Below are 8,088 nucleotides of genomic sequence, written 5' to 3' on the forward strand. Positions count from 1 at the left end.
CACATCAATCCAACCTATGTTGATGTGCATGCAAAGTATCATGCTTTGGATGGTCAAAGCCGGCATAAACTCAGTTTTTCACCAAGTATTATGCACAACCACCAAAAAATAGTATTTGAGGTGTGTTATTCAAGTGCATACATACTGGATGGGCATGATACCTTGTACTCGTGTTAATTTCACGTTTTCTGAGTCTTGTGCCAAGTATCATGCCCATCAGATATGATTTGGATGGTCAAACTCGCCACAAACCCTATTTTTCACTAAGTGTCATGCACAACCACCAAAAAACACACTCTAAGTGGTATTATTCGAGTGCACACATACCCGATGGACATGGTACTGTGTGTAGAAATCAATCATGCATATTTTTATGCATGTAAAAATTATCATGCCCATTGGATATGGTTTGGATGGTTGCCACGAACCCTATTTTTCACCAAGTAATATGCACAACTGCCAAAAGAAACTATATGAGGTGTGTCATAAGAATGTGTTCATACTTGATGGGCATGATACTTTACACATGTGAATCCAACCTATGTTGAGGTGCGTGCAAATTATCGTGCCCATCAGATATGCTTTGGATGGTCAAACTCGCCAGAAACACCGTTTTTCACCAAGTGTTATGAGAACTTGAGGTTTGTCATTCGAATGTGCTCGTACTTGATGGGAACGATGTTGAGATATCGAGCTCCACTCGAGATATGCCAGGGTGACCGTTGTGTACTTATGTCACCGACTTGTTAGTTGGAGATGCGGTTGGTACACCGCCCACGAATAATAGCTGGATGACAGCTATCCTTATCTACACTAGTTCGTGGGGCTCAGTTTGTATGCCACCTTAGTTAGTTGAGTTTGGTTTGAGACCCACATATAGGGTTCTTCTATTTCTTTGTACTTGAGTTCTTTTGGCTTTCACAACTAAGAAGAGGAAAACTGTTTTCAGCCTCCACCTTTGTGTGTATTCCCCCAATTGTTTATGTGAGAAAGCCGCAAGTGAGACTCCTTCCCTCTCTCCCACAATCTTCACATGGTATTAGAGCCTTGTTCGTGGTAAGGAGCTCAAGAAAGCAAGCCAAGTTCGTGGTGTCCTGGTAAGAGGACTAGTGTTGCTTTCCTATTTCGAGTTTGGGAGCAAATCTCTGCAGGTAGCACAGCCAGAAGTGTAGGAGTGCACTGTTTCAGATTGAGACGCCCTTCGCGGTGTGGCGAGAGCGTAGTATATGTTGCGGGATAGGCCGAAGCCCTCGGTGACTTTATTTTTCTGATTTGAGGCCGTTTTGGGGCCCGTTTTGAAGGCGGAAGTTCTTCGCAGGCACTCAGAAAAAGGCACTGTTTTTTGCTGTGCGACCACTGCGCGGCTAGTCGGTGGAAAGGTGCCGCAGAAATTGCATCGTATGCCTGTGTGCAGAGATATTGGGAGTTGCAGATTCATGCCTGTTGCCTGTTGATGCAAAATCGTCACTAGGAAGTGACTGTGTGGTGAAATACCACTTTTGTCAGTTTTGCAGATCTGCCCATGTGAGGCAAAAGCTGTGTTTTTTTGCAGTGACAGAATATTTTGCAGTGTTCTGTAATGGCATCTGATTCTCTTTCACAGATTGTCACTGAAAAGCTTGACAAGAACAACTTCCAGGCATGGAAGTTTAGAATGACAAATTTCTTGATGGGAAAAGGCTATTGGGAATTCATTACAGGAAATGAAGAAGAACCTGTTCTTCCTAATGTTTCTAGTCAACAGGAAATGGAGGCATTCAAAGGATGGCATGAGAGAGCCAGGAAAGTTATGTACTGGTTGTCTATCAGTATTTCGGACTCCATGATTGTGCATATTCAGGATGCAAATACGCCAAAGGAGGCATGGGATACTTTGGCAAAAATGTACAGCACAAATACGCAAGCCAGGAAAATGCAACTCAAGCAGGAGTTGCACAATGTGCAGAGAGAAAATTTGAGCATAAATGACTACCACATGAAAGTGAAGAAAATTGCAGATGCACTTGCTTCCATTGGGTCGCTAGTGGATGATGATGATTTGGTTTCTGTGACCTTGAATGGTCTAGGAAAGGATTATGCACAGTTCCGGACATCCATCGCCGTCCGTGAAAAATTTCCTGATTTTGAGGAGCTGATTGCTCTTCTAATTTCTGAAGAGCAGAGAAATGGTGGTGCATCTTCTTCAGCAGGAACTTCAAAAGAAACTGTCTTCTACTCAAATGCTGGCAGAGGTAGAGGCAGAGGTAGAGGAGGCCGATCTGCAGGCTGTGGTAGAAATCAGAATATGCAGCAAACACAAGAAAACCAGTCCTATGCAGGAGGACGTGGTAACTCTAGAGGCAGGGGGAGCCAAAGAGGCCGTGGTGGATGGCAGAGAAGCCAAAATGCAAATAGCAATGTTGAATGCTACTATTGTGGCAAAATGGGTCATATGGCTAAGGACTGCTACAAAAAGCAGAATGACATTATGAATGGAAAATTACAGCAAGGCAATTATGCATCTTCTAGCAGGCAGGGTGATGATAGAAATGAGCATCTATTTATGGTGCAGCATATGACCAATTCTGTGACAAGTGTAGAAGAACAAAATGATGTGTGGTATGTTGACTCAGGTGCATCAAACCACATGACAGGTCATGCAAAATGGATGCAAGATGCAAGGAAAATGGAAAAGCCAGGATTTGTGGAGACTGGTGATGATACTGCACATCCTATTGTGCAGATTGGCAAAATTCCTTTGTCTATGCAGGATGGGAAAAAGAAATACTTGTCTGATGTATTTCATGTCCCGAACATCACCAAGAACCTGGTTTATGTTGGTCAGATGGTTGAGCAGGGCTTGCAGGTCAGATTTAATCCTCATGGATGCTTTGTTGAGGATATGAAAAATAATGGTTGCTTGATAGCAAAAGGAAAGAAAAAGGGCAGGATGTTTACGTTGGATGCAGACATGCCTGAATTGAGTGCAGCAATGTTTGCACATGGGACTGGTGTAGTTGTAGATATTGATATCTGGCACAATCGCATTGGTCATGTTAATATACAGCGACTTAAATCAATGCAAGCCCAAAATATTGTTGCAGGATTGCCAAAATTCAAGGTTGCAGAAACGCACAAGATTTGTGAAGCCTATCAATTTGGGAAACAGGCAAGGAAACCTTTTCCTAGGCATGTTCAAGAGAGTAAAAAGCCATTGGAATTAATCCACTCTGATGTGTGGACTACAAAAGCTGCATCTATTGGAGGCTGTCACTATTTTGTCACATTTATTGATGACTTCAGCAGAAAACTGTGGGTGTATTTTATGAAAAAGAAAAGTGAAGTGTTTGGGCACTTCAAAGCTTTCAAAGCTATGGTTGAAAAAGAAACAGGCCTGCAAATAAAATGCCTAAGGTCAGATGGAGGGGGAGAGTACCTCTCAAATGAGTTTGCAAGGTTCTTGCAAGAGCATGGTATAAAGCATCAATATTCATGCAGTCATACCCCGCAGCAAAATGGAATTGCAGAAAGAAAAAACAGGCATATTGGAGAGGTATCTCGGGCTATGCTAAATGAAAAAGATCTACCAGATTATTATTGGGCTTTATTATTGGGCTGAAGCAGTTGCTACAGCAGTCTATATAATGAACAGGACTCCCACTGCAACAATACATGGCATGACGCCAGAGGAGATGTATACAGGTAGGAAACCAGATATTTCTCATTTGAAGATTTTTGGTTGCATTGCCTATGTCCATGTGCCAGATGAGCTGAGGTCCAAGTTGGATCCAAAAGCTGAGAAGTGCATCTTTATTGGTTATTCTCTGCAGCAGAAAGGGTATAGATGCTATAACCCTTCTACATGTAAGTTCACAGTGAGCAGAGATGTTGTTTTTGATGACATGAGCAGCTGGTATAAACCAGTAAATGTGATGATTGATGTAGATGCACAAAATGGTAATGCTGCATAGAATGCACAGCAGCAATCACAAAATATCAGTGGACCTGGAGTGTCCTCTACTAGTGGTTCACATACTTCGCCATGGATAGGCAGATTGAGATCAGGAGAATCCCCTCAAAGCAATGCAGAGAGTGGTATGCAGGTATCACGAAAAGGAAAAGAGAAGGTAGATCAGCCCATGTTTGATGTGAATGCAGGTCACTCTTGTGTGGATGGTGAATCCAGTGGCTTAGAACAGAGCATTGATGATGAGTTGGGTATTCCTTCTGTTGTTACACCTGGAGTAAGGAAGACCAGGGATGTTTTGAGAGCACCTGGAAGTGAGCCTCTTTTGCGCAGGTCTATCAGGGTTAGGTATCCTGTGGATAGGCTGAAATATGATGGATTTACAGCCATTCACTATGCCTATATGGTCAAAGTGATACAGGAACCAGAACCCACTTCTTTTGAGCAAGCCATGGGAAATGAAAAATGGGAGAAAGCCATGGATGAAGAAATGGATGCCTTGGATGCTAATGCTACATGGGAATTGGTGCCTTTGCCTAAAGGAAAGAATGCAATTGGCTGTAAGTGGGTTTTTAAGATCAAGCACAAATGCAGATGGTTCTGTGAATAGATACAAGGCAAGATTAGTTGTCAAGGGGTATGCACAGACATATGGCATTGATTATGAAGAAACTTTCAGCCCGGTTGCAAGGATGGCAGCTGTAAGAGCAGCCATTGCTATGGCTACATCAAAGGGATGGTCTTTACATCAGATGGATGTAAAGAATGCCTTCTTGCATGGTGATTTGCAAGAAGAGGTCTTTATGGAGCAGCCAGCAGGTTATGTTCATGCTACTCATCTTGAGTTTGTTTGCAGGTTGAAGAAAGCCTTGTATGGCTTGAAGCAAGCACCTAGAGCATGGTCTGACAAGATAGGACAGTATCTTGTCACTATTGGCTTTCAGATTTCCAAGGCAGGATTTCTCACTCTATGTGAGAAAAACAGAGAAAGGGATTATGCTGCTGGTCATTTATGTTGATGATTTGATCATCACAGGTGATAGTGATGAAGATATCCTTCATGTGAAAATGCTATTGAGGCAGAAGTTTGAGATGAAGGATTTGGGAGAGCTGCGTTATTTCTTGGGCATTGAGGTGATTAGATCACCAAGTGGGATACAGCTCTTGTAGAGGCAGTATGGATTGGACATGCTGTCCAAATATGGGATGACAGGCTGTAAGCCTATTTCAGTTCCTTTGGAGCAGAATGTGAAGCTGAGCACAAATGCAAGTGAGCTTCTGGAAGACCCTACTATGTATAGACGCATAGTAGGAAGTTTGATTTACATGACTATTACCAGGCCAGATTTGAGCTATGCTGTTGGGTTGGTAAGTCAGTTTATGCAGGCTCCAAGGAAATCGCATTTGGATGCGGCTAGACGCATACTCAGGTATGTGAAGTCCACATTGCAGTATGGACTATTTTATGAGGCTGGGGTTCGGATACAGTTGCATGGATACACTGCTGATTGGGCTGGTAGTATTTCTGATAGACGATCTACTAGTGGATATGTGTTCTCTTTTGGGAGTGCTGCAGTCACTTGGAGCAGCAAGAAACAGCCTACAGTTGCCTTGTCGAGCACAGAGGCTGAGTACAGGGGTGCAGCAATGGCTGCATGTGAGGTAGCTTGGTTGCATAAGCTATCTATGATATGCATCAGTCTACAGATGGGCCGGTTGTCATTTATTGTGACAACATGAGTAGTATACATTTGGCAAAGAACCCAGTCTTTCATGCCAGAACAAAGCACATTGAGGTGCATTATCACTATGTGCGGGAGAAGGTTTTACTAGGTCTTATTGATCTAGTTTATGTCAGCACAGAGGATCAGGTAGCTGACATATTCATGAAAGCATTGGGTGCAGAGAAGCTGCGCAAGTTCAGAGACCTACTTGGTGTGCAGGATTTGGGATTGAGCTCGAGGGGGAGTGTTGAGATATCGAGCTCCACTCGAGATATGCCAGGGTGACCGTTGTGTACTTATGTCACCGACTTGTTAGCTGGAGATGCGGTTGGTACACCGCCCACGAATAATAGCTGGATGACAACTATCCTTATCTACACTAGTTCGTGGCTCAGTTAGTATGCCACCTTAGTTAGTTGAGTTTGGTTTGAGACCCACATATAGGGTTCTTCTATTTCTTTGTACTTGAGTTCTTTTGGCTTTCACAACTAAGAAGAGGAAAATTGTTTTTAGCCTCCACCTTTGTGTGTATTCCCCCAATTGTTTATGTGAGAAAGCTGCAAGTGAGACTCCTTCCCTCTCTCCCACAATCTTCACAAACGATACTTTGCACAAATTTTCTATAAGCTGGAATTTGAAAATTCTAACCATATAGATGAATCTAGCTCGATTTGAGTACATTGACGGCTAAATTTGGGTCTCATACGAGGAAGTTATGTTAATTTTTGGGCAAATTGATCAAGCTTCAAGATAGCTAAACTAGTTTGGGGTGTTAAATTACACAGCGCAGCAGAACAGAAATTGAACAAAGAATAGAGAGTATATAGCAAACTGGAGATGAACAAAATTTTCCTTCAATACTGATGTAGTATAGATGATAGCTCCGTCCACCCGTGCACTCCCACAGTGGAGCTTAGATGGCGATCTAGACAGATACTAGGTGAAGAGCTACTAAGTTGGAAGATCTTTGCTAGAAGATCTGATTTGGTACAATGGACTGGGAAGGTCACCTCTTTATAGCTATGAGGGAAGTAGTTGGATCAACGTAGTCGGTGGAACTGACCAGTCAACCTAGTCGGTGGAGCCGACCAGTCAACCTAGTCGGTGGAATCAACTGGTCAACCTAGTCGGTGGAACCTCAGGATATTCAAAGAATATTCCCTATATTATCGCCTCAGGGGCTCTCATCCACGAACCCCCTGGTGGGGGGCTGCTAGCCCCCTAGTACCCCCCAGTTGGGGGCTCGGGGCTAGCTGGTCCCCAGGCCCTAGCAAGAGTAAGTTGCTCCCACACAATCAAGACAATGTGCCTCATTGTGCTAACTACTAGCTTACCTACCCTGGCTAGCTCATAGGCTAGACTCACATAGATCACCATTTTACTATCAACGGTCTCATTTTTTATAGACCTCATCTGACATGCAAGTCAAGATCCATCCAATGTTCTGGGCTCACACATGGCTTCTCCTCATATGGGGGCCTTACAACTTGAGCACCTTGGATCACTGGTGGTTACTAGGAGGGTGGGGCATTGAGCATATCTAACATGGAGAAGCTCCTAGATTCACCTTTGGGCAAATATTTGGCCTTAAAAATTTACCTTGGAAAGTTAAGAAAAAAAGGAAATTAATGGAATGGAGGAGAGGGGAACAAAAGGAAGTACGGTCGCATTCGCAGGGAAAGTGAGGAGAGGGGAGGGAGGGAAGGGAAAAGGGGGGAGGGGGGGGGAGGGGGGGGGGGGAGGTAAAGGAGGAAAGGGGGGGGAGGGGGAAGGGGGGAAAAGGAGAAAGGTGGGACGGGAAAAGGAGAAAGGGGGGAGGGGAATGGGGGGGATGGGGGGAGAGGAAAGTTAAATGGGGGGAATGGGGGAATGGGGAAAGGGGAGAATGGGGAAAGGGGGGAAGGGGGAGGGGAAAGGGGGGGAGGGAAGGGTGGAGAGGGAGAGGGGAAAGAGGAGAAAGGGGAAGGGGGGAAGGGAGAATGGGGGAGGGGAAGAGGAGCGAGAGAGAGAGAGAGAGAGAGAGAGAGAGAGAGAGAGAGAGAGAGAGAGAGAGAGAGAGAGAGAGAGAGGGGGGGGGGGGGGAGGAGCGGGAAGTTTGAATTATAGAGCGGGAAGCTTGAATTCCTTGATGGAAGTATATTGACTCTCACCTCTCCCATAACTCATTTTTAGTCACCACCTCCCTCTCGTCATGTTCCCCTCCCTTCCTCTCTCCCTCTCCCTTGCATTGCACTCCCTTTCCCCTCTCCCTCTCCCTCTTCTTTGTGTTGCACTCCCCTTCCCCTTCCCCTTCCCCTCTCCCTCTCCTTTCTCCTCCCTTCTCTCCCTCTATCTTTTCTCGCCCCTTCTCTCCCTCTCTCTTCCCGTCCCTCTCTCTATCTCTCTTCTCCTTCTCCTCTCCTAATGTGAAACAATAGA

Source organism: Dipteris shenzhenensis, chromosome 31 (assembly GCF_047967505.1).
Source record: "Dipteris shenzhenensis isolate YYH24624 ecotype China chromosome 31, Dip_SZ_1.0, whole genome shotgun sequence".
Lineage (NCBI taxonomy): Eukaryota > Viridiplantae > Streptophyta > Polypodiopsida > Gleicheniales > Dipteridaceae > Dipteris > Dipteris shenzhenensis.